This window comes from Desmodus rotundus, chromosome 13, assembly GCF_022682495.2.
Source record: "Desmodus rotundus isolate HL8 chromosome 13, HLdesRot8A.1, whole genome shotgun sequence".
NCBI classification, from domain to species: domain Eukaryota; kingdom Metazoa; phylum Chordata; class Mammalia; order Chiroptera; family Phyllostomidae; genus Desmodus; species Desmodus rotundus.
In genome coordinates, this window is record NC_071399.1 from 83,462,837 (window position 1) to 83,490,489 (window position 27,653).

The 27,653-nt window shown below is 40.2% G+C and overlaps 1 pseudogene; it reads left to right on the forward strand.

Moving 5' to 3' along the window:
* The first annotated feature begins 2,094 nt into the window (after positions 1-2,094).
* LOC112313761 (large ribosomal subunit protein bL32m pseudogene) overlaps positions 2,095-27,653 on the forward strand; it is a 41,956-nt pseudogene continuing 16,397 nt past the window's right edge.

The window sequence follows — 27,653 nt, forward strand, 5'->3', positions numbered from 1 at the left end:
GAAAAAAACACAGAGATCAAATCTTGTTTTTCCACTGTCAGACCTGAGGTCTCATTCTGTGAGGAATCCATGACACCAGAGTTAATTAGAATAAATCTGCCCTAAATTGTAATTGGCTTCATTAAATAACAGAAAAACATATTAGAATGTCTCTCTGCAGTGGAGGAGAGTGAAAATTGCCAAAGAATGGCTTTAATTTTAGAATACTGGGAAGAATTCCATGAAGCAGCAAACATAATTTCACTAAAGCTGCGTGAAAACATTATATACCTAAACAGCTATAAATCTTTGCTTGTAAAAATAACAGTAAAAGTGCAGGACTCCTAATGAATAAAAATGAAGTTGAAATCTATATCCAGTATTGGATTAGCAGCTAACAGATTTGGTCTAAATCTTGCTTTATGACTCTCTTGCTCAGCTCCAGACCTTGTGGGGTTGTTTTCCCCCATTATGGGTTTATCAGATATGAAAGCAACCATCCCTCCCAGCCACCAGTCTCTTAGACAAAAGGAGATGTAGTACCCTTCACCGAGCTTGCCAATTGGCTCACTAGGAGCCTCAGCAGAGACAGAAGTGCCCAGGGACTTCACAACGTGGCCGACTCCCCTAAGACCACTCTGCCCTTCCCTGCTGCTGCACAGGGGCAGACAGGGCATGCAGCCAAGAAAAGGAATTCAGAAATGCTAGGTACATCAATTTGGTGTAGCCAGTCCACACATTTCTCTAATTTGGTGTTTATAGTTTCTGAAGAAATGGTAGCTATTGCTCCAAATGACCTCTGGCTCCTTTTACCAGTCATCCCAAGCTTCTTATACAGTTGCTCCTCTAATTGTTCATATATGCAAGGGGCAGGGTGGAGGATAAGGCAGCAAAGTCAGTTCTGGGTTAACAAAGTAAAGGAGTGGCTTTTGTTCTTTACAACATTGATAGGAATCATAGGAAGCAAGGGGTTTGGATGATTAAACAACCGAGTGTGTTCAAGCAGTACTGTACCCATGTGCTTTTTCTAGTGCTGACACATTGGCTGGCATTACTTCTTTCTGAATGACAGTCATCCTTCTCCTTTGAAAGACAGAGGGGACATGTAAATCTAGCCATGTGCAATAGTGGGGGGGGGTGCTTGGACTGGTGGGTGAACACATTAGACCTAACTGGATTTAGTAGATTACAACAAAATCTGCAAATAAAAAGATGCACATCCATTGTTCACATAGATTGTATCTAGATCATACACAGTACCATTTAGTTAGTTCTACACTCACTGTCTTCAGCAAAGACCGTTGCAGTATTTTGGAGGAAGGCATGTTCTGGGCCAGAGGTGGACTATTAGTTCTCCATACCCAGAAGGCAAATGGGTAAGAATCAATCACATAAAAAAGCACATAATACACAGCCCTAAACCAGGAATAATAAGGAATAATGAAAACATACCCTTAAGGTTTTTCCCTTTTTCCTAATTGAGGAAAACAATACATTCGACCCTTGAACAATGTGGGGATGGGGGAATAGCTAAAAGCACAAGCAAAGCCCTACCATTCAAAAACCTCTGTATAACTTTGGCTTCCCCAAAGCTCAGTCATTCCTTGGTATCAGTGGAGGATTGGTTCTAGGACCCCTGCAGGTACCCGAATTCACAGATGCTCAAATCCCTTATGTAAAATGGTGTAGACCAATGCATATAGTCAGTCAGCCTTCCTCATCTGTGGAGTCCCAACTGTGGACACACACCCAGGGCTATAGAGAGCCAATGGTATTTGTTTGTGCTGGAACTAAATGACACCTCCATAAAGAAGGTTTCTTGACTCAACAGGGGCAGGATGGTTGGAGAAATGCAAATGCAGGCAGGATGAATATCCCGCCAGGCAAGAACACCATTGTTAATGAGATCATCTGTGCTACCCTGGCCTTTCCCCTCCTTTATCCTCTTCCCTGGATAATCTGCCTAAAGACTGACCCTCCCTGTCAGAGTATCTCCCAATAGGAGACTATACCTGTCTCAATTCCCATTTTCTAGGTTAAGCAAATCAATCAAAGTTATCCCTATTAGTGAGGCAGTGGGTGTTCCTTCCAATTATTGGAAAATGTCTTAAACAGATGGCTCTAACGGTGTTATTTGCAGGCACTGTGCCATGGGTTTCAGCCCTGGAAGAAGGTGAGAATCACTGGAGAATGTCACCAAAGCAGATTTTAAAACATATCAAAAAGGCCAGGTCTCATGCCAAACCAATGAACTCAGCCTATCTGGCAGTGGGGCTGAGGCACATCCTCGTTGTGGTGGTGGTTGTGTTTGAAAGCTTCAGAGGCAGTTCTGGTGCTGCTGTTCAGTGGGGATTGAGAACCAATCCCTGAGACAGGTGGTTCCCGAAGTGTGGTCCCCAGAGCAGCATCAAGATCCAATGCAGACTCCCAGGCCCCACCCCCATCCGCCAGAATCAAGAATCCACAGGTGGGACCCACACATCTGTTTCAGCAATTCGTCCAGGTGATTCCGACACGTACAGTCGAGTTTGAGAACTATTGCGTTAAACCAGCCATTCTTGTGTCCAGGCACTTGGCACATAAAGATGATTTTTTTTTTATATTTAATTTGGCGTGGGAAATATCGTTAAGAAAGATTAACGACATACTATTAGCAACGTACCATAAAAGTTCAGAGGAAGAAACTATTAAACCTCATCGTGGGAAGGCTTTTCACACAGCCCTTTCAGCAACCTCCCAAATCATAATGAGGCCCTAAGATGTGACCTTGGCCACGGACGAGGCCACGTCAGATAAGCCACAAGAAATCTGCCACTCCACTTACGTAGAGTGAGCCCAACATCGTGAGGAATAACGAAAAGTTGCGTTTCCTTCGGTGTGAAGCCCCTGATCTCATCCGCTCCAACCTACTGCACCCTGGAGTCTTTCCAAAAGGTTGAGCAGTGAAGTTTTGCCGAATATAAAGGTTTTGGCTGAGCACGGAGCAAGTGACCGGGGCCCAACCACAGCCAGATTGCAAAAGAACACACACACACACACACACACACACGACTTCTAGGTGTGCTGTCCTTTCCAGACCAGGGGCTTCTTTTCCGCGCAGCCCAGCTTCTCACACGCAATCCCAAAGGAAGGAAGAGAGCGAGTGAGAAGCCAGAAGGAGGCAAAGGGCTGATCCGTGGCTGCTCCAAACCAGGAAGCTTCGGGAGGACGGCGCCACTCCTTTGGCCGCTGTCGCTGCCCACGCGTCCCGTGCGAGGGCGCCGTGTCCAGCTCGTAGCGGCTGGCTCCCAGATAACAGAGGACGGGGGCCCAAGCTCAGCAAAGGGCCGACGTTCAGCGTTCAGAACTCGTACACCCCGCCGCCTCCGGGGGCGTAACAGCCAGCTCTCGCTCGGGATCGCGTCTGGCGAGAGTTGGCCCCGCTCCAGCTCTGCTTTGCCGCTGGGACGCGCAGCGTGGAGCTGGAGAAAGCGGGGCGCAGGGCAGGGACAGGGGGCGGGGCTGCAGGGCTGCAGGCAACCCTCTGTCTCGCGTCCTAGCCCCACCCCTTGTCCCCTGGCTCAATCTCCCCTCTGCTCTTCTTCCTTTTCTGGACCTTTTTGCAGCTCTACTCCCTGGCTTAACAGTGGGAGGTAGCTTGGGCCCTGCTGGACTCTTGACCTGGCACGTTCCTGACAGCACCTTCCAAATAGGGTCGAAAAAAGGGAAAGGAAAGGATAAAGCTGCTGGAAAGAATCAATGGCAATTGTTTTGCGGCTCCTACCCGCACACCTGAAAACAGAGTCCAAGAGAGTCAACCGCTCTGGGTAAAATGGTTGAGTAGACGAAATAAATGCCCAGTTAGGTTCCTGGGGAGCGAGTACTCATCTTTGGGTAGAAGGGGGTGTCCAAAAGGTATAGAACCGTGGTATTCAGTCCTGACGGCTGTGACAATCACTAGGAAACACGGAGATGGGGTGGAAAGGGGTGTGTGGTTATACACCCAGTGTGGGCGTTGGGGCTTGCCTATGTTTTCCTTTTAAAAGGTAAAAACCATTCTTGTGCTCTTGGAATGGCCTGAACATCATTTGAGGGAGTTGTTTTGTTTCGTCTTTTTATACGTTTTAAAAAATCCTCACCTGATGATATATGTATTGATTTTAGAGAGAGAGGAAGGGGGAGAGAGAGAGACAAGAGATATCCATGTGAGAGAGAAACATCGATCAGTCTGTGCCCCCACTGGGGATCCGGGATGGAACTTGCAACCCAGATATGTGCCCTAACCCGAAACCAAACCCACAGCCTTTTGGTGTGCCTGACAATGCTCCAGCCACACACGCCAGAGTGGTTTTTTGTTTTGATTTTTGTAATTCCTTAGGCGATTCAAAGATGTCGTCATGATTCAGAACTGCTCATGTAAAGCAGTTTTCAAAATGTGGTTTCAGGACCAGCAGCAGCATCAACTTGGGAGCTTGTTAGAAATGCAAATTCTCAGGTCCACCCAGGGTAGACTGGACCAAAACCTCCAGAGGGGAGGCCAAGCAATCTGTGTTTGAACGAGGCTTCCAGGTTACTCAGTGCAGGCTAACCTGAGAACCATTAGGAGTTGGCTGCCCTGTGCTGCCCAGAAAGCTAAGAATGACTTGAAAAAGGCTGTACACAAAGACAAATGCCATAGACCTCAGTGGCCCACAAAGCCAGACCATGTATTTAGACTGCCCCATACAGAAAAGGTCCAAATGCTAGACTGTAGGGTGATACAATGGGAGACTCTGTAAGCCCATCAGACACTGTCAGTAGGAGGGCACTAAGAAATTTTGCGAATTTTTGGTTTGCGCATCTGCAGATTGAACCAACCATGGTTGGAAAACATTTGAAAAAAAATTCCAAAACAGTTGTTCCCTAAACAATACAGTATAACAATTATTTGCATTGCATTTAAATTGTATTAGGTATTATAAGTAATCTAGAGATAACTTAAAGTATAAGGAAGGATTGCATAAGTTATATGCAATTACTATGTCATTTTATATGAGGGACTTGAGCATCCTCCAATTTTGGTGTCCGAGATGGGTCCTGGAACGAATCCCCCTTGGATACCAAGCGACAGCTACAGTGAGGTGCTGGGGAATGCGGGGAAAGGTATCAAGAGTAGAGAGAGGGAAATGCCTTTTATTCTCATTCACGTGAAAGACCAGGTTTGCTTAAGGGAAGTGCTAAAAGCACTGGAGTTCAGAGTAAGATTTTCCTTTTTTGTAAACATGCATTATTATTAGCCTCAGGCACACAAGTATGTAGGATGGTCTTACATGGCATATGTGAGCAACAGCAGTCTTCCAAGTAGAATCCGAAGTCAGTTAGTTCCACATTCAGCTCCCACTCAGCAGCTGTGTCTACACAGGCTGTTTATGTGTAGGTTGCTTTCCCTAAGTTCCTTGAAGACAGAAAATAGGAGCCATATTTATCTTCACATTTATCCCCTGAAGTACTATATGATAGGTGTATCTACTCAACACAAGTGTTTTATTTTTAAAATACATATATGTCATTCTCTAAGATATGTGCCAACTCTCCATGTATGTGCTGGATTAGGAATTTGGAGAAACTGTACCCACTGTCAGATAGGGAGGGGGCTGATAAAATTAAGGCTCTGAGGCATCCAAAATAGTGAATATTTTATGCATACATATAATTTTTAAAGTTAATAAGGTCTGTCTTTGATACAACAATGTATCCCTGCATAAAATGGGGACGCATCTTTAACCACTCGGAATAAACATTTCATTGGAGAAGTTATCATTGGTTACTGTTGTCAGCGTTATTTCTTCACCTAAAAGAGTCACCTCCCTATACCCCACTTTTCCTAAGGCTAGAAAACTAAATGCGTATGCTGAGATTTCCATTTTAAAGGCCAGAATTGTAGCATCCATTTCTACTGAGTCATGTTATTTCCAAGTCCTGGCTGACAGCCATTACTAATAATACTTGGTGGTGGAGAGGCTAAAAATGAATTCTATTAAAAGAAAAAAATATAAATAACAGATATGTTAACAAGTTGCTCTTCATTTAGTGTTGAATCTGTTTTAAAATACGTGATTCTTTTAATCCAGAATTAATGTAAAATTATTGCATTTCAGCACAGTATTATGTATTTTAATAAGAAGCACTTTTTTTTTGCCAAAATGTTATATGGTAATTTGGGAGAAAGACAATCATTTTGAGATTTGGTAGCTTTTTCTGAAATAGAAAAAAAAAGTCACTAATTCAGAAGCATGTTTGTTTCCACAAACTTAATTCCATTGGGATTAATGACCATGTTTCAAGGTCATTTCTTGCCATCCAGTCACCTTACTTGCCATTACATTTGTATCAGGTGTACCAACACCGGCATCACCTACTGCAGTGAAACTGGTGTTTTTAGGATCTAGAAATGCATCACTGTCAAGTGTAGAGTACCTGGATAAACCTGGTCAGAGGCAGCTACCACACCAAGTCTCATTAATGCATGTAATGGTAAAGACACATCTTCAATGTGTGTGTTTAGCTCAGTAATTTTTGAAAACCTACTGAATGACAGTATCACTTTGTGAAAATAATATGAATATCTCAAAGTGTAGACTGAAGTTGCCTAGGAGGTTGAAGTATGTAGAGATGTTGAAATAACATATGTAGAATGTTACCAAATAGCAAAAGTCATCATAAAGACAGTGAAGACCATAATTTTATTAAAGACATACAAATACCATATACAATTTTTGCTTCATATGTTGATTACTTCTGCCTATGAAAACTAGGTTGTTTTGTTGTCTACTTAGCACCACATTTTCCAAGCAAGAGGTAATTTTTTTTTTAAATATGGCAGGAGGAAAGATATACATAAGGAAAAAATATATAGTTTGCACATGGTCAATACAGATTCAGTCCTATATTTCAAACTCTCTTACCAGTTACTATGTATTCTTGGGCACCCAGACTCACTAATTTCACACTGATAATCCCTATGGTGTTAATGTGCTAAATGTTTCTAGAAGGTTATGAGGGCCAGCTGGTAAGTGCAGATTACTCTGTGAGTCTCCCCAGCTGAAGCATCGGGCACCTGCTTTCATAATGAGATCTTCCTAGGAAGTTGGGCTTCTCAGTGTGGCCTCTTGTTGGCCTTGTAAATAAATGTTCATACAGTTCCCATGTTGAAGTGTTTCCTTATTATATGGATCAGCCAAATGATCACAAATTTTTTAGGTTGGAAGATTACCTTGCCTTTGGACCTCATCCCCTAAAAAGCATTTCAAGAGATTATATTAAATCCATCCCCCTTTCAAGAAAATCAACTATTAGAGCAAACAGGGTCAACCAATTGCGTGTCCCAACCTTTGTTATTGGAGGAGAGTTGCCGACATCCTTATAATATATCCCCCTTTACTGAGATAGCATAAATCTCAGTGTTTTACACAACCAGGTGATTCTCAGTGCAGTAAAGAAGTCGAGACTGGACAATGATCAAAAGGCTGAGCTACTTTGGAGGAGGCTAGGGGAAAGTCGATATTGGGAAGATGCGTGGATACCTGACTATATCAATTAGGGACCATTCAAAAAAACAGAACCCATGTCAGACAAGTCCATAGAGTAAAAAAGGGCAACATGGAGCTGGGGAGGCCACCCAGGCAGAAGCAGGGGCACACCATGCCCTGTGAGACTGGAGAACCAGAGGGAGGGGCTAATGCCATGAGAGCACAAGAGCTAGGGCTGCCCATCACAATATGGAGTCGTAGAGGGAGACACTGACCGGCAGAGTCAGAATCACAGGGGAGATGCAACAACAGTCAGACCTGCATCCAAAGTAAGAGGATTAGGGGTAAGAGAAATTTCCTTGCTCTTCTGCTATCTCCTGCCTCTGCATCCCATTGACCAAACCTACCTGGAAGTTGGTTGTCAAAGCAGCTAGGGAAATGCAGTTGGAAGGGATCAGCCCCAAACTATACAGAGCAGAGTGTGATAAGGGTGGAGATTAGAACAGAGAGCAAAGAGGTTGGCCAGAAATCCATCTTTCACCTGTACGGATTTCTAGATTGGCATCAATAAGCATGGCAGACGAAGACTATTAAAACATGGCCTACTTTGGTAAGGGTTGATTCAAGATCTCTGTAAACCTGAACCTGAAGTGGAAAACAGTAATTCAAATGGACTCAGTAGTAGCATGATTTCCATTGATTACATTCATATACAGACATAAAGTGGTCAGAAACCATCTGAAAATACTATTCCATCAACATAGTAAGAGCAACATGTTCTTACCTTCAATTGACGCTCTGGCAATGATGTCAGTCGTATCGTGTTTCCGAGTGGGAACGGAAGAACAAACAGTGATCACGTATGGAGACCTACTATGTTCCCCAATCTGGACTAAACACTTTATACACACTGCCTCACTTAATCTTTATAAAACTTCGTGTTCAGATACAGTTCTTGTTGGGTCCCTCATGATAATGCACATGTTATAAGCCAAGCCACTCCCAGTTTTTGTTCCAGAGTACCTTTGCAGAGTAAACAGCCTTGAAAGATAGAGATGGCATTTCCCTGAGAGGAGAGGGCAAGGTTTTGTTTTGTTTTGTTTTACTGTCTACTATAATACAGATAACCTCTTCATTTGGGACAAAGTTCAGTCCATTTTATGAGATCTTTCAGTTTGGGATCACTGAGCTGTGCTACAAACTCACTTAGTACACAGCATCCACCTGGGCTGCTTGGCATCACAGAGCAGACTTGGCTGACAAAAGGCCTAGCAACAAACATGAAACTCAGGCTCCTTGACATGCCGTGAGTAATAAAGTCCTTAGTTTCTGACCCAGGAGTCTTGTGTCTTCTGCCAACATCCTTGAAAGCAGAGCAGGTTAATTTGTTAGCTTGCAGTTAGGATAAACTCTCAGATCCTTCCCAGTCCTTTGCACTAGGCATGGGACTGGGTGAGGCAGGAGAGATTCCAGGGTCACTGAATTTCAGGGGGCATCAACTCAGGACACTGCAAGGCCTACTCTGCAGGGACCTCTCTTTTAACTTGCTCTAGCCCCGGCCTTGTTTGACATCTTCTACAGTAAGTTTTTTAATGACTAAATACTCATTCTATAGATGAATGGCACATATAATGTTTTCAGCCCAAGTTCTGTCTCCATCCAAATCACATTTTCCAGTATATGTATATGTTCATGCAAGAGATATTAGCAGGAAGGGAGGCACCAAGAAGTGTTAAAAGGAAACCGATTGTCCAATAGAAAAAAATAAAACAATCTTTCAAACTGTTTAGCAGAAACTAGACATTGGCATTTGGGATACTACTTTGACACTGTAGCTCAAGACGCACATCTCCACTTGCACCACAAAGAGATGGCGGCTGCTGGGCTCTGCTGCCCGGCAACACTAATGCACTGCCTGGCCTCACACAGACGACATCGGAGCTCCCTTTGGAGTTCTCTGTGCTGAAGAAATATCCACACTACAGAAAATTGGTTGCTATGAAAGGATAAGTCAGTCTGGACTAAAATGCTTTGCAGACCATGAAGGAAAGTGGCAGAGCTGTAAACATTAATGGACCTTGTAAACAGTAGTTTCAGACATTATACCCAAACATTGTGGCAGATAAGTCACATTTTTTTTTCTTTAGTGTCAGATGCAAACACCGGAAAAAAACATCACCGGCAGCTTCATTGAATGCTATTGATAAATTGTATAGAATATAAGATGAAAGAGGATGTCAGGGAGACCTGAAGTGATACTTTTTATTGAGATCACTTAAAGTTTAAAAAAAAAAATCCCTCCTAAACGTGGTCTTTAACTCTCTATTAGAAAGGTTAATTTGGGAATGTTTAACTGAAAAACATGATTTTCATTAGTACAACTGAAACTGTACCCAGTTTCATTAGAATCTGATGCTGTTCCTTTCTGATAATATAGATGGGTGGGAGTAACACAGGGAGACAAGGTCAAATTTAAACATTGAAATGAATGTTCTGTTTTAGAAAATTAAAAGATAGAAAACATTAAGTCATGTCTAGAGCTCCTGAAATCCCAAACTCGGAACAATTACAATTATACTATATTTAATTTTACTAGATACTATAGCAGACCTAAAGAAGGCAAGATCTATATACAGAAATGGAGACAATATAAATATGTAAATGTGAATATATATTATACATATATGTATGTGTGTGCATGTGTGTGTACACACACACACACAACACACCCAAATCACAGTCAGTCCCATTAAGGCAGTATTCTGTAAAGAATGATACTTTGTTTTACCTGTCCGGGGACCCAGTACTTTTACTAAGATCATCAGGTAAAAGCCTTTCAGTCCTACTGCATCTGTATCTACCCAAAGGTATCTTTAAAATTATACTGAACAGAGAATGATTGAACTGACATAATGCAAGACATATTTAATTTTACTAATCAGCTAATTTATGCACTGACAGTGAATTACCTTGAGCGAGTTACTTAACGTCTCCCAGCTTCAGTTTCCTCCTGAGGAACATAACAGGAAAGAATGCCTTTCCATCACTGCAGATTAAATGAAATCATGCAAATCAAAGGCTTGGCATGTACCTAGATTTTAAAGTGTTAGCTAGTTTTTATCACGCGTATCGTAGAAAATACACATTTTCTCACTGAGACCTGGTGAAAAGCATTAGCTGGGTATGATGCTAAGCATCTGATCTGCAGTTCTCTTCTGATCTCTGGCATCTGACTGCCATCTTTGGAGTCCCTCCCAAGGTTCTTAGTCTGCCCTTCATGGGGGTCGGATGCCTCCCAGCATGGGCTCTGAGAATTCTCAGATGTTATCTGCAATATCTCAGAAGTTCATATTTCAATATCCAAGTTTTTGTCAGCCAGGGTAAATGATCTTCAAACTCTCCTCCAAAGTGCCCCTCTGAATGCCTGCCAAGGATTACTCACGTCCCTGAAACTGGCTTCTCTCTGGAAATGTACATCCTGCACCTTCCTGTTCCTCTCTGAGGGCTGTGTGCCTGGCACTTCTGCTTGCCACCGGATCTGTGTCCTGCGCTGTGCTCTCCTGCAGCCATGGGGGAACCTGAGTCCGTGACTTGTCTGCCAGGAAGAATCACCTCTGAGTTTGACCATTGCTAAAAGAATCCCCCATTGTGTGACCTGAAAACCATGAGGCCACTTGTTTGGCTCCATAGGACATTGACCTGCCGGGCAACAGCAGCCAAGAATATCATCATACAAACATTATTCCCAATATTTTGTGTACTGCAAAACAATTGAGACAGAAAAAACCCGACTGAGTTTATAGAAACACACTCCAGGAGAGTTCTGATTACAGACACAGTGGCATATCCCACCCCCTCAACAGCAAATATTTATGTAATTCTTTCTATGTGCCAGATACCCTAGTAAGCATTTTACATCAAAGTTCACTTAATCCTCAAGGGAAAGACGACGAGACAAAAACTAGTATTAGTACTGCTCTGCAGGTGTGTGATTGTGGGCACCGAGGGGGTGATATCTGCTGAGCATAGACAAAGGTAATAAGTGGCCGTGCAGGGGTCCTAGTTACAGGTGGCACAGCTGTCCCTTTCAAATGGTACTTTTTAAGTGCAATTACACATGACCTTTATTAGTAACACTTAGTATTGGCTATGTCTCTAACTTTGGAATTTAATCATTGACACATATGTGGTTATAGCCACAAGAAGAGAAAAACTATTTAAAATTTGCAAGAGTGTCCCTACTGGTGTGGCTCAGTGGGTTGGGTGTTGTCCCTGCAAAGTGAAAGGCCACCAGTTTGATTCCCAGTCAGACCATATACCTAGGTTGCAGGTTTGGCTGGGGCGATCGATGTTTTTCTCTGTTCCCCTCTTATATCCATGTTTCTCCCCCTGTCTTTCTCCCCCCCTTCCCTTCTCTCTAAAAACAAATAACTACAATCTTTTTAAAAATTTGCAAAAGAAACATTTTGGACACAATATTAGAAATAACCAACTGAAAATAAAGTCACTTGTCTTTTAGCAGCATCCCTAAATCTAAGTAAACATCAGATGCTAAATATTACAAAATCAGACCTTGCAGGTTCATTTTGTGCTTTCCTTTTGCAGAAGTAGAAAATGCAAGATAAATAACTACTTCAGGAAACATTCTTAGGAGAATTATGAGTACCTTTAGAAACAGCTGCAACATAAGTCAGCTCTAAATGTCTTGATTAATACTGCCATCTAATGCCCGATGGAGAACTCCAAATTTAGTTTAGACTGAGTATGTCCTAGTGCTGTCCTCCGAAATCACTAACAGAAATGGCAACACAAACTGTATTAAAAACTAGGGCCCTTTAACTGCCTCGATCATTATGAGATCAATTTTAGAAAGCAAGGAGGGTCTTGGGTTCCCTAACATTGCAGTTCTGCTTCAGGTACCTTTGGTTTCAGGGTACGGTGGCTCATCACAAAACCTGATGTTTTAATAACCTCCCCCAATGTAAAAGATGAAACATCACAGACCAGTGACAGCAAAACCCTGTTGTTACAATCAAAATTTATTCTGGTTTTAATGTAAATCTCTTCAGATTCTTCAGATTTTCCTCCTTTCTTCTCCTCAGAAAGTATATCAATAAAACATTTTTCCCTTGGATGAAACATTTCATAAGAAATGTATCAAAAGAAAATGCAGAAGCTAAAGAAAGCCAAAAGTATGAAGATAAAATCAGGTACAGAATGGATAAAAAGAGGCACAGTCTGCCCATTCACATATATGTGTTAATGCAAATGCTATAAATGTTTCCATCTTTAACCCTCCAGGATTATTTCCCAACACTTGATTGAAAATTACTGCTGGGTATACATGTAATAGGGGAGCTAAGATCAAAATATTTTAGCTAGGATATAAAAGATCAAAAGGAAAATGTATTCATTGTAATTTATATATTCGTAGGTTAAAGATCCTTAATTCTTCCTCCAAAGCTCCTATAGGTTTTACATTGATTTAATCTTTACTTAAATTTAAAATATTTTATGTATTTTATATTTTTATCATCCAAATTTTGACTAATGATATTTTCTTAATAAGACTCCCCAAAATCACATCCTCATTCCTGCTAACGTGGTTGAGCAACTCTTAGATAACTGTAGCGTAAGGGCCACCTGTACTTAATACCTAGAAGAACTCAATTCATGGCCTAAAGCTCATCCGACCGTCCAACTTCCTAAAGGTAAGACTGCCTCGGTTAGTGCGACTGAACCACAGCAGACCATCAGCCAACTTCGCACCGACAGTCCTCCTACTCTGCGGGGGCCTACAGCCTGGCTCCACCCACGTGAGCCAAGTGGCTCAGGACACGGAAGGACAACTGGAACATTACGCTGGGCAGCCTATTGGGCGGGAACACAGGATGCCTAGGCGAGCTGGCCAGGGCGCATCCACTTAGCATGCTCCCTTCCCGTTGCCTTCACTTCTGACTCTCTTGCTGGCCTGTTGAGGTGACAAGAACAGTATGGTCACTGTTTGCAAAGGGCCGAAGACCATGCAGGCTTCGATCTGTCTTTGGATATAGACCAGTTCCTTCCCACATCATTTACATAAGTATCTAGAGAACAGAAAAAAAGATAGTATCTCTGCACTTTCAAACCAGTTTTTTTTAAAGAGTTAAGTGAATTAGTGTTAAACGTGATATTGAAAACTGATCAAATGCTGTCTAATCTGCAACTAAGTAGCTATTAGTAGCTATTTTCAGAATAGCAAGTGGCTTGAGTCCATTCAAACCTCTGCCGTTCAAATCAGTTTGTGGTTGGCACAGCCAAAACCACTTGCTGGGGTACTTGAAATTGAGCTCAAAGAAAAGCAAATAGCTTGACCTGACATTAATTAATATAATGTTGCCAGGAGCAATTTGGCTTGCTAGATGCAAGACCAAAATTCTTTGAGATTTAACCTTCTGGTATGAAGCACTTCTAAGCAATTTTCAGCAACTCCACCTGGAATTCTTAAAACGCAGAACTAACATTATTAGAATAAATGGCTATGAACCAAGAACGGGAAAGGGGCAGACATTCATCCTGACAGCAATAAATAAAAGCAAAGTAAATTATTAGCTGGGTACTTGTTATACATGAACTAAACCACCTTGCTTATATTTATACACAAAGCAAAATATAAAAAGAAAAACAACTGCACTGGAATCCACTCAAATGAGCACGATAATAGTTACTGGGGAAAAATTATTTTGACTGTACCATTAAATTTAAAGCATTCACTGTAGACACTGAACGCAGGCCTCCAATGGGCCTTTTATCACAGGCTTAATGTGAAGAGTGCAAAAGAAAAAAAACAACCTGCAAGCTAAAGTTTTTAGCATCTCAGGCTCTCCTTATTTTGTGGATGGAGTATTGAAAATATACACTCCAGAAAAAAAAATCACTATTGTATTCCTCAAAACAGCTTCAGAAATGAGACTACATGAGAAAGAATTAAGTGGTGGGGACTTGTACTTATTTTTCTGCCAGTTCGGGTTAATGAATTTCCTTGTTATTGGGGGCTGAGGAAGCCTAGTCTCTCTCTAGATTTCATGAAAAAATAGAAACAAAGAATAGGCTACTTGGAAAAGTTTGCTTCCCTGAATCATTTACCATAAACTGAAATGAACATCAAGGTTTCATGTAACGATTGTCCATGTTTTGAGAAAACTACCTCTTATTTTGATATCCTGATTTCCTCTCTCCAAAACAGAAATATTCACTCAATAAAGTTGATCATTTTGTGTAGTGGTCTCTGATCTTGTAGTTCTTATTTTTGTTCCATATTTTACTAAGAATCCGATGTTCTCCTGCCATACCTGTCCCTTCAATCCTGCAAGTTGCAGGGATGCACAAAAGTTTTAAAAAGTTTCTTCAGTTGAATAATGTGACAACATATAACATTGACCAAGAGCAACTCTGGAACCAGGTTTGGCTGGCTCAGGGCTGCTATGCACAACTCCACCCAGTTATGTGATGAATAGCATCCTGGCCCTGACGAGGGTTCAAATTCGACACCACTCTTCCCAGGCTCCATGACTTTGGTCAAGTTCTTGGGCTCAGTTTCTTCAATATCTCTTTCAAACAAATGAAGCCTAATACATAGTAAGCTCCTGGGAAATGTAGTCTGTTTCATTATGTCCAAGGGAAGCTAGTACAATCTCTTAGAATGACATTCCAAGCTATGTTTCTAATCTTTCACAGCCAGCCTCTAGGATATTTTTTCTATCAGGTTGCACCATACACAGGTTATTCTCCATTCCCTCTCCTGGAAATGTCCTTTTGTTCTCACGGCTCTCTGCATCTTGATAAGTCCCTACTCAGTATGTAATACCCAGCTCAAATATCCCCCCCCAAGGGGATGGCTTCCCCAGTTTCCATGGATATAGTCAGCTGTGGCTTTTCTGCACTCATAGCTTGTATCGGTTCTATTATTTAATTAATCCCATTACACTGAATTGTTTACTACACCTTTTTACTCTTTAAGATTGTGATTTATTTATATATCTATTTCCGAGAAAAGACTGGCAAAAATCAAATGTTTGGTAACAGATGGAGGGATAGATGGAAGGAAGGAAAGAAGAAAGGGACAGAGAGAATAAAGGAAGGAGAAAGAAAACAAGGAAGGTTGCTATATAGGCAGCCGGTCATCAAAACTGGATAAAAGTGAATCTATTCTCTTCTCTCCACACCTGAACCTCCTCTGCAGTTCTCTATGTTGTTTAAATTGATGTCACCATATCCTACTCCCAGGCTCAAAACTTCAGTTTTGTTTGACACTTTCTTCCTCAACTTCTTGAAAGTTAACCCATTAGGATGCCATTCCATGTTTCCTCAGGGAATGTCTCATCTGTCCATTTCTTATTATCCCTTTTGCACTAGTACAACCTGTGCCTAAACTGTTTTTAAAACCTTCCTAATTGCTTTCCCATATTCAGTGTCTCCCTATTCAAAATTATTTTTTTAGAGGAAAACTAAGTATGTCATTTTCTGACATTCATCGTGCACCAAGGCATGGCTCCAGTTGACCTTTAGCACTCTTTACTCAATTATTTTTTCTTCATTCAATACTCTCGTCACATTTCTTTTATTCCACACCTTTGTTCTCTTACTGCACACCATGCCTTTTTTTTGTTCATTCTCTTTTTTCTCTAATGCCTTTCCTTTTTATCAGCTCATATGTATGTCTTTTAATTAATATTGCTTTATATCTCTAAGACCTAAAACCAATGATTCCTAGCCCATTGAGTACTAAAAACCATTTCAATGTTAAAGAAATCAAATGTTGAAGACCTCCAGGGAAGGATACAAGATTTTAACCTATTTATAAACTAGTAAGATTGCCTGTTACTCTTTCCTGGATGCTGGCAGAAGGTTCCTAGATAAGAGACAAAGGACTTTTTTTTTCTCTCCACCCAAGGACAGACTTATTGATTTTAGAGAGGAAGGGGAAGAGAGAGTAAGAGAGAGAGAGGGAGAGGGAGAGAGAGAGAGATGAGAGAAACACCTATCATTTGCCTCCTGTCTGTACCCCTACTGGAGACCAAACCCTCACTCCAACTATGTGTCCCAACCAAAACTGAACCGATGACCTTTTGGTTCCCAGGGCGACATTCCAACAAACAGAGCCACACCAGCCAGAGTGAGCACAGGACTTTTTAATCCTCCTACCGCAGTAAACAGCATGAGCATCAGCATATTTGTGATCATAGTCCTTGCCCCTTGCCCCTTAGTCCAGATATATGCTACCCATGCAGTCAGTTTACTTCACAAAGGAACGTGGGCCATGGCCCGGCCTTATTTGTATGCAAGCAGCGAACACTGTAGCACATAACAGCGCGAACTCCTACCTCTCTGGGAGCATGTCATTGTAAGGAAATCAGGCTCTGACACTCTTGACCGACTAGCTGTCTGTCTAGTAGCTTCAGCAGTGCCTCTGGACCAGGGGCTGGATAAGCTTTGCAGTCTGGCGCTCTCGGCAGTGTGCAGGACGATGCAGGGTCCGTGGAGGACGGTCCCTCTGTGTAGTATGGAGTGGCAAACAGCAAGGGTATATTCATGACCTTGTATTCGTTAGTCATAAGACTATCTTACTACATTTAAAAATAATTATAAAACTAATCATATGTGTAATTTGTAAAACATGTTACTCAGTCTACAGATAATGCAACTTGCAGTTTCTGTGATCCTTGGGGGCTCCAATAAATATAAGCTGGAAACCACTAATTTTCATTGCAAGAACTTTGAGGGCTAAGACTACATTTGGTGTATTTTTATTTCCCATGGAAATATCACAGTGTTTCGTTTCTCTCAGCTAGTTAATAAATATTTGTTAAAGAAGAAAATGAAGGTGAATAGAATTGGAATTGAAAATTTTAGAGATCAGTTGCCATAAAACAGTATCAATGAAGACAGCTGACTTTGAAAAAAATACAAGACAAAGAATAGCTGTGTATAGATTTAGAACGAGGGGAGGTAAGTTTATATATGAATTTCTGAGCTAGCGAGAAAAATAAAGAGAGGAAGTGGTAGAGCAGTACTCATCTCCATGCCCACTACCTTCCTAGGAATTAGTACAACAGTCAACATTTCTATTCCTTGGCTACTAAATTCCAGAGAACAGTCAATTTTGTGATACACAGTTGTATTTACCTCTTACTGAGATCAATCATAAGTTCTTGGAAGAGACTAAGGACATGCCTATTTACCTTTATACTGGTTACATACTCAGGCCTAGGCATTCACATATATCATCCCACTGGACTGTCCCATTAGCTCTTGAAGGCAGGTATCATTATTGCCATTATTCAGTGATGGAACTGAGGCTTGGGGTCTTTGTGTGACTCGACTGAAATCAGAAGTAGTAAACAATGCCAATAGGACATGATCTTTTACATAGTAGTTAAAAATACAGATAAAACAAATTCAGCTTGCCAGACTGAAATCTTGTCTGTATCACTAATTATTTGTGTGGCCTTTCTGGGTCTCAATTTCATCCTCTATAAAATGGCAATAATAATAATAATAGTTCATGGGCTTTTGAGGATTAGAAGAAATAATATCACTACAGAATTTTGAACAGTGACGGGCATGTAAATGCTCAATAAACCAATAAATGACAATGATGATGATGATGAAATTCTAAAAATTCTGTGTTCCAGATCCTATAGCAGTGGTTTTAATTACAGAATGTTTTAAAGATAATGTTTAGGAATTATCCAAGATATCACATACATTTGTTTTCATGCATTTTTCCTAATGATATACACTGGTAAGATTGATAGTGAATACGTGGTCTGACCTTAAGGTTCTTCAATGTTTCTTTTTTCATTATTACGTTTTTAGCGTGTCTGCATACAGAGTCTCTGTCGGATCAGAGCATGTCTTTGTGTCCTGGCGCTACACACAATATAAGAAATGTAAGAAATGATATGGTTTAAAATAAAAAAGTCAAAATTTCAGTACGCGGTTAATATTGGACTGTATTTTTTCTTTGGAATGTAAGAGAGCTCCTATCAGACATGTTAAAAGTCTCTAGGAGTAACATTTGACAGCCAGAGAAAGGTACTTCCAGCAGGTAACTGTGAATCACGGCAGAGCACAGGTACTAGGAGACTATTGATCAAGATTTCTAGATTCAAGTTTGTTTTTCTCCTAACAAACTGTGAGATTTGACACATACCACCTGTCTGGGTCTCATTCTCTTCATTTGCAAAGATACAGACGTAGGGCTAACATCTGTAGTGGATGTTGTTGGGGCCCCACTGAGGTAGTTAACAAAAACTGGCCACACTTGAGTCACCTTGAGCTCACCGGATAGATAAAGGGTCATTTTTAAGAACAATATACTGATCATCACTATTATGCAAACAGCACTGTGAATATTTCGACTTAAATAAAAGAGGAAAGAAATATAGCCCTCAGCAGGTTCCCTGCAAACTGGAAATTGGGTTGCTGGCAAAAGGAGACATCTGACAAAAATCTACAGAAAAAGTAATATTGGCAGCAGGGTTACCCTTTCAAGACAAGAGAAAAAGGGAATTGTCAGAGAGGAAATGTTGATAACTAACAGAGTGAAGTGTGTGGAAAGAATCTCTAAGAGATGTGAGAAAGAAACAGAAAACAGAAAGCCTAAATCTAGAGGCTAGAGAAGGAACATATGAGAAAAAGAAAAATTTATTGGAACAGGTGAAGCAGATTCATCCATGTTGCTATTTCTTCTGGAGATTGAAACACTCAGCAGAATGGTAAAATGAAAAAGAAAATGAGGCATACCCTGACAAATATTGGAATTTATGCATTATTAGATACTTCATAATTTAAAAAGTAATTTTAAAGTAATATTTTCATTTTAAAATGTCATCATTTCAGTTGCTTGATTTTTTTTTTCTCTTAGGCATTTTACTACCCAAAAGAAACCAGTTCTGTAGCACTCTTTCCTTAAAAGAAAGAAGAAGAAAGACAGCATCCAAAAATACAGACTTCTTTTTGAAACTGGGAAGCACTTCATCCAGATCTTCTCTCTTTCAGTTTCCTCATCTGTATTTGGGAAAATCAGGCGGTGTTTCAAAATTCAATAATTCTTAGGGGAAAAGTGAGTTTTGGTGACATTGCTACGGAACAGAGGCCTGGCCCTGAGTGGTCTGCCTCGGGCCAGCTGTTGTGTGTGGGTTCTTGACTTTGTGCAGCAAGGACTTCCCTTTGGCTCTGACGGTGCCTGGGGACAAGCTGCCAGCTGCCCATTGCCTCAGAGTTTAGAAGGCAAGTGTCTGGGAAAAGGGAAGTGGGGGAAGAAGAAGGGAAAGATGAGCTGGGCCCTTTGTCTTGAGGCTTTTATCTTTTTTCTTGCAGGCGGCAATCTTAGGGAGAGGTCTCAGGGAGGGTTTCAGGAGATTAATCATCAGTTCTCCAGGTGTGCTCTTTCAGAGTCCTGGTCTCCACTGATTGGTCAGTGACAGGGGCCTTTAGTTATTGCAGTTGGTTCTGGTATTGCGCACCTGGTTTTGTTGCTTTTCTGGGCCTGGCCGCTGAAATAGAACTGAGGCCTAGATGTTATCTCCAGGGAGGAAAGGCCAGGGGAGAAAAGGTTACCCTGGGGGTGAGGTCCTTGTTTTCCCAGTTTTGCCCCCTTCCAGGAACTCAGGGTTTTCCCGCCCTGGTGACCATCTGTGTCTGGCTGTAAATTACTCCGCCATTGTGTTCGGCTGTCTCAGTTTCCCTATTCCACTTGCCAAGCAATTTTCCTAGTTTCTCACTATCCTGTTTCAACATGCATACTAACTGAAGGAAACATTCTAAACAGCATTTTAAAGTCAAATTGCTGTTTGCAACTTCCGAATACATCTTAGAAAAGCAATACTTTCTGCATTGCCTGAAATCATAAACTTAAAGTACTCAAAAAAGCTAATTTGGTACAGCTGGAATGAGATCTAAGGATGTATGTTAATCTAATGACTGTTTAGTATAGGAAATTATAGCTTAAATAATTTATATGAATTCGGATCTTCATTAAGGTTTTACAACATTTGAAAATGAGTTCTTTTAAGACTAGGAACTGAAAATGGTGGAATTTTCCTTCACGGAAACCATAGATAAGTAAATGGCAAAGCATAATTAATCTATACAATACTCTATTTTAGTGTTTATGCAAGCCAAGTGTACAGAAAGCAAGAAAGCATGTTGAGTTAAATGTGCGTGGATATTTAAGGGAAATGAAAAAATATACAAGACTGAAAAAAAGAATGAACTAGATCCTCTTTAAAAGTAGCAGGAAGGTTTAGAGAAGAGTGTTCAAGACAGAATTGACTTAGTCATAATCAAGAGGAAGGAGGTGAAAAGAGTGAAGATAGAGATGGCAAAAGAAAATAGATAATTAGGACGCAAAGTGCCAGAGAAGATGGGAGGTGGAAGTCATAAGACTCTTGTACTTGCAAGGAGGGGTATCACCCTGGAAATGCAGAGAAACAATTGTACCCCAGAGACAGGAGAAATGGGAGAAGGGAAAGCAGATGTATTTAGCTACTGGTTGCTTTGATATTCAGTTTTTTATGGGCACCGATTCTGGCTTTCTTGTCTTGTTCTAAACCACTTGTCCCTGGCAACCAGTACATGGAAGTGCTTCTTAACCACATGCAGTTCAACTCCTCCCTGTGCTCCAAGCCCCATTTCCATGGTGATAGCCACCCTGGCAGCATTGCTACTTCATGGATGTGACTGGGTTCCATGACTGATCGCTGGCTGAAATTTCCCATATTACCATGGAAATTCCCATCTTAAAGTTCCTGTTTTTCACTCTCCTAAAACAACATACATCCAATCCCAAGGCTGTGTCTATGAGGTCATTACGAAGTGTTTGAAATGGCTAATTGAGATATTTGTAGGCACTACGGTGTAGATTGTTGTGGTGTAAAACATGCGTGAATTAGCCTCTCAGTCTTCAGTGTGAAGCATTTACATTTTAATTGTTTATTACATTGGCATCAATATATTATAATTAACTATGTATAGTCATGTATTGATATGTTATATACATATGTGTGTGTAATTATATTAATAACAGTTCAATAATTTGAAATAAATTAGCATACTATTAATATCAAAACTAAGTATTTTAAAAATTAGTTTAGTTCTTGGTTGAGTATCTTGCTCATAGCTCATCAATAAATTGTCATTTTAATAAAAAGCTAAAAACTACTTTTCTAATCAATGAAGAAACTTGGGAGTCTTTGTTGAAACTGGTGTAAAAATTTGGAAGGAAATAGACAGTAAAATGTTATTTTGGTTATATGAAAAGTTTGGACCAATTTAGTTGTGAGTGATGTTCTTCTGAAATTGAACTTTTACATCTACTTCTTCCTGAAGGCATTTAGTAATCATTTAAAAACAGAATAATGTGGAATGGAGCCTAAATAATAAATATAGTTGCACCATTATTCATAACTTTGTGTTTAAATATTAGTGGATACTTTTCAAATGAAAAGAAGATGGTTTAATTAGATGCTGTTATCTTTCTAATTTTACTGGCAATTTAAAACATAAAATGAAATACACTGACTTAAAAACAAAGGTCATTTAATTTCCTTTACTTTATCCAGTAATTTTTAAGACTTTAATGAAAAATAACATTGTGCTAAAATTTATATAGATTTCCTTCACTTTAGTGTCTTTACCTTATTAAATATACTCTCCTTACTGATATTAAATATAAAAATAAACCACAAATCACTTTTTAAAAAATAATATGCAATCAATTATAACTTCAAATGCCATAAATGCAGAAGAAATCTATTGGAATCTGATTTTTGTGGCAAAGCATAACATCTCTATGCTATTTTTACAAATAAAATAAGCTGATTCCTATACACGCATATGTATAGTATAATGTAATATGTATGCAGAATACAATAAATGTAATAATCTATACCTACACCTAGTACTTTTACTCAACAACAACGATCATTCATTCATTTAATTACCATATGTTGAGTGCTGATAACATACCAGGCACTGTGCTGGAGAAAATGATTTGACATCTAACATAACTAAAGATCTGACATGAACTTCCCTGACTTTGAACTCTTCTGCTGAAGAACACTGTAACCTTCACATGCTGTACATGCATGGTAGGGTTGATCCCGTATGGGTTTTGACTCCAAATTAGCCGGATTTCAAATAATAGTTGTGTTACTCACTGGATATATAATTGATGTTAGTTACTTAAACTTTTCAAGCCTCAGTTTTCTCCTCTATGGAATAGAAACAATAATGTAGTTGGATTTTTTTGGGGGGGTCATTATTGTGTGATGATTACACACACATCCACATGCTGCTTAGCATGATACCTAATAAATCAAAATATTCCTCAAAATGCACTTCTTTTTCTTTTTTGCCCACTCCCAGGGACTTCTTCCCTTGCTTTTAGAGAGAGAAGAAGGAAGGAAGAGAGAGAAAGAGACATTGATGTGAGAGAAACATCAATCCATTCCCTTCTCATACATGTCCTGACTGAGGATTGAACTGGCAGCCTGCAAAAGGTAATTCTTTTTTTTTCTTTTTTTTTAATTTTTATTGTTATTCAATTACAGTTGTATGCCTTTTCTCCCCTTCCCTCCACCCCACCCCAGCTGAACCCACCTCCCTCCCCCACCTTCACCATCCCCCCCGATTTTGTCCATGTGTCCTTTATAATAGTACCTGTAATCCCCTCTTCCCACTGTCCCCACCCCACTCCCCCCTGGCCACTGCTAGACTGTTCCCAACCTCAATGTCTCTGGTTGTATTTTGTTTGCTTTTTTTCTTCTATTGATTATGTTCCAGTTAAGGGTGAGATCATATGGTATTTGTCCCTCACCGCCTGGCTTATTTCACTTAGCATAATGCTCTCCAGTTCCATCCATGCTGTTGTAAAGGGTATAAGCTCCTTCTTTCTCTCTGCTGCATAGAATTCCATTGTGTAAATATACCATAGTTTTTGGATCCACTCGTTTGCTGATGGGCACTTAGGTTGCTTCCAGTACTTGGCTATTGTAAATTGTGCTGCTATGAACATTGGGGTGCATAGGTTCTTTTGGATTGGTGTTTCAATGTTCTTAGGGTATAATCCCAGCAGCGGAATTGCTGGGTCAAAGGGCAGTTCCATTTTTAGTTTTCTGAGGAAATTCCATACTGTTTTCCACAGTGGCCTCACCAGTCTTCTTAATAAAACTCAATGCTATAATTCAGGAAAGGTCATGTGCAGTGATGCCATATTAGTTTCTTGTAGCTGCAGTACAAATTACCACAAATGTAGCAGCTTAAACAATACAAATGTATGATGTTACAGTTGTATAGATCATAAATCCAACACGGTCTCACCTGGCTAAAATTGGAAGGGCCATGTTCCCTTCTGGAGGCTCTAGGGGAGAACCTATTTCCTTGCTGATTCCAGCCACTTGTAGCCGCCTGCATTCCTTGGCGTGTCACCTCTTTTAAGAAGGCAGTGAGGGGAAGAGGTGGGTGATGGTACGAAAAGAGGTACAAACTTCAAGTTCTAAACTAAATAAGCAAGGGGATGTGGTATACAGCACAGGAAATATCGTCAATAATGTAGTAACTTAGCATGCTGACAGATGGTTACTATTGTGGTGATCACATCATGATGTATATAAATGCCGAATCACTAGGTTATACACCTGAGACAAATATAATATTGTATGCCAATTTTACATTAATAAAAAATCTCAAAAATAAAAAATATAGGCAGTAACAATAGAATGAGTCCTTCTTACATTCATCTCTGTCCACAAGCTGAAAAAGATTCTCCATTTTTAAGACATGTAATTAGAATGGACCCACACAGTTAATCCAGGATAATCTCTTCTCGATCTTATCTGCAAAGTCCCTTTGCCATGTAAAGTAACTGTTAGTGAGCCATGATTCTGCCTACTGTGGGTGCAATGGGACCACCGGAAGGTGCCCCTATTGTGGCACAAAGGGCAGGAACTTCAATGTCACTGCTGCTTGTACAGGCCATTCCTGGCAACATGTAAACCAATTCTAGAGAGGCTTTCCATTTTTCCCCTACCTACACGAAAGCATGCTTAGAATAACTTCAATTACATTAGACACAATCATAACACTCTGTCTGTAAGGGAATAGTGTGCAAGTAGAATCAGAATTAAAAATAAGTTCACTTATGCTGAAATTCTTGGGCTCTCTGAAACTACCTTCCACACATGCTCGTTGTATCCTATGTCTGCAACTACCTGGAGCTTCATTTTTAACCATTTTATGCTTTCTTGGAATGGCACATTGTATGTTCTTGTAAAGTCTTAGTGAGATGCCCTGACTGTTTGGGCAGCTTCATCTGGGTAAAATAAACGGATGATTCTCAGTGGATCCATGGTTTAGTCAGGCTGTTCTGTCACGTTTTTCATCTTATAAACAAAGATAGAGTAAAAACTTCAAGGAAATCATTTCACCACTATATTTAATTCCTTCCATCTTATAAAGGAAATAATATACTTGCCATTTTAATAAGCCTTAAAATCAAGTGAAAAATCCATTTGACCTAGCCTTAAAATCAAAATATTGAAAGCAACTTCATTCAAAGTTTGCTAATATTTTTTGTGTATCTGCAAAGTTCCAGACATTATCTTAGGCACCAGAGCCTTGACAGATGAAATAAATAATCTTTACCTCACTCAGAGGCTACACTATAGTGAAGGTTGAAAATCCTAAACACCCTACCATCCTCATTTAAGCAATAAGGAACTGAATTTCAAAATGATTTCAATGAAACTAATTCTACCTTTGAGGCATAATCCACCTTCACATCCAGTAGAGTAGAATTCATCAGCAGGATTGGGTTTTTGAGGTTAGAGAGGTCAGGCCATTCAGAAGACCACTGACTGCAGTTATCCTGGTAATCCAAGAGAGAAAGGGGTGCAAAAGGTAGCAAGCACACTACTATCAGAGGGGCAATGGTAGACGTAGCTAGAGCTCCCCTGTCAAACACACTGGGTTGTCATCCCAGCTCAGCATGTGAGCTGACGGTCATCACCGAACTGCTGGACTTTTCTATGTTTCAAATACCCCATATGCAAAGCATGGAGGCAATGTAGCATCGAGGGTAAAACCCAGTCTTCTGGCTTCAGAATCCCATTCAGGGTGTTTTTAATGTGGTTCTGCCATGTTCAACTTGGGCAATCTTGGGCACATCCCATCCTGTAATGTTAACCCAACTAACACGGGGATAATAATATCTATTGCAAATGGTTGTTGTAAGAAGTAAATGGGGATTGAGAAAAAAGGAAAAAGGACTTCAGGACATGGACAACAGTGTGGTGATTGCTGGGAGAAGGGGGCGTATAAGGGGACTGGAAAAGAAGTAAATGGAGTATATGGAGCTCTTAGGACAGTGTCTAAATAGCAGGAAGCAGCCCAGAGATGGTAACTAGCATTATTACAAACAGTTTGCAAGTGTATTGCGAATAACAATAATAAATGCAAGTCAATTTCCACATAAATGGCCTTGTTAGGAATGCCTGCATTTTAATAATAATTCTACATTTTCAAAGTTTCTATAACCATGGACTCTGCCCTCATGCCCCAACAACTGTATAGTTAATTTTTCCCTATTTTGGAAAGTGGGAATTTGACTTTGAAAAGGTCCGCATGGTTCAGGGTCATATATTAAAGTGGAAATGAAGAAAGAATTCAAACTCAGTGACCCCCTGGCTCTCTCTGTTCACTGCTTTATCTGTTAAATTATATCACCTTGGCAGTTTAACAGTACACTGAAAACATTTTCAAGGAAGAATATTTATATACACAACTCTTGGCACCATAAATATTTATCTGAATTTATCCTGCTCCAGGCCAATCAACACCTTATGAAAGTTATGATTTAAAAGGCTTGGATTTTTATTCACGCAATGTTAATATAATGGAAAACAATTCAGTATCTCCACAGGAGTGATTTTACAGGCATTAAGCAGGTAGAAGACTACATAAACTTTACCTTTCTTGACATTTCAAAATAACTAATATAGTTTTAAAGTATGCACATTTTGTATCATTTAAATAGTGGCACTATTAATGATAAACAAGGCTGGTAAGTAATGTGACTTTGAAGCGTTTTGTTTACGTTGCATTGGGTATGTGTGCACTTTGATAAATGCTAATGGCAGTTACCAACAGGCATTCCTTTCATTGCAATGGTGGAACATTCTGTACTACTCCAAATAACCCTTTTAACCTTGTGAAAAATGAATAAGAAAGTAGAAGGAGTAGAGCACTAAAGCATAATAAGAGCAGAAATAAGTGAGCTTACCTCCAGTTCATTCTCAGGCTCCATAGAAAGAAATCATGCCAAGCAAGTACATTTCCTGAGGGCCTTTACTCTTTCATGGCACTTTCCTCTTAGACTAGTCAATAGAGAATGTCCTTATTTTTTACTGCTCATTGTTTCATAACAGTTGTCTGGCTTCCTTCCTTATCTGATGTGTTTTTGTAATACCATACTGAATTAGAAATACAATTAGGAAGTAGTTACTAATCTATTCCACAAGTACGCATTTAACACCAGGTGCCATTTATCATAATAAACAGGACAGCTGTCCCTGCTCTCCAGAAACTTTCAGTCCACTGGCTAAAGCAGAAAATTAAGGAGGAGATTTCAATACAAACAAGCAAAGGCAGGCAAAGTGATAAGGTCTAAGGCATGGGTAAATAGGGTGTTGTGGAAACACATGGAAGTAAAGTGTAAATAACCCCAAGGATTCTAATGCTAGGCAGAGGGCACCTCCTGAGCAAGGCACTATGTTAGGACACTACAGAACACCAATTTAGTGCCCAAGAGCTTCACTGTGATTTGGACTCTCTCTCCTTTTCTCTAAAACCAAACTGCCTCCTAGACATCTGCACTTCCTATAGCTAAAACTTACTAGGTACAATGCTAAATTTGTTTTCTCTTTCTTTCCTCAATCTTGGTCTTCACCTCCTGCATTCTCTCTCTCAGCAAATGGCCCTAACTTATCCAATTACTAAGTTTAAATTGGGGGCAGGGACATGCTTAGGGGTCCTTCCTGCCTCTCCTTTCACTCCAAAGCCATAAAATGATGTTTGGGAAGGTGAGTGAGACTAGTTCATGAGGATTTGGAGTGACAGGACTGAAAATCATGGGCATTATCCTGA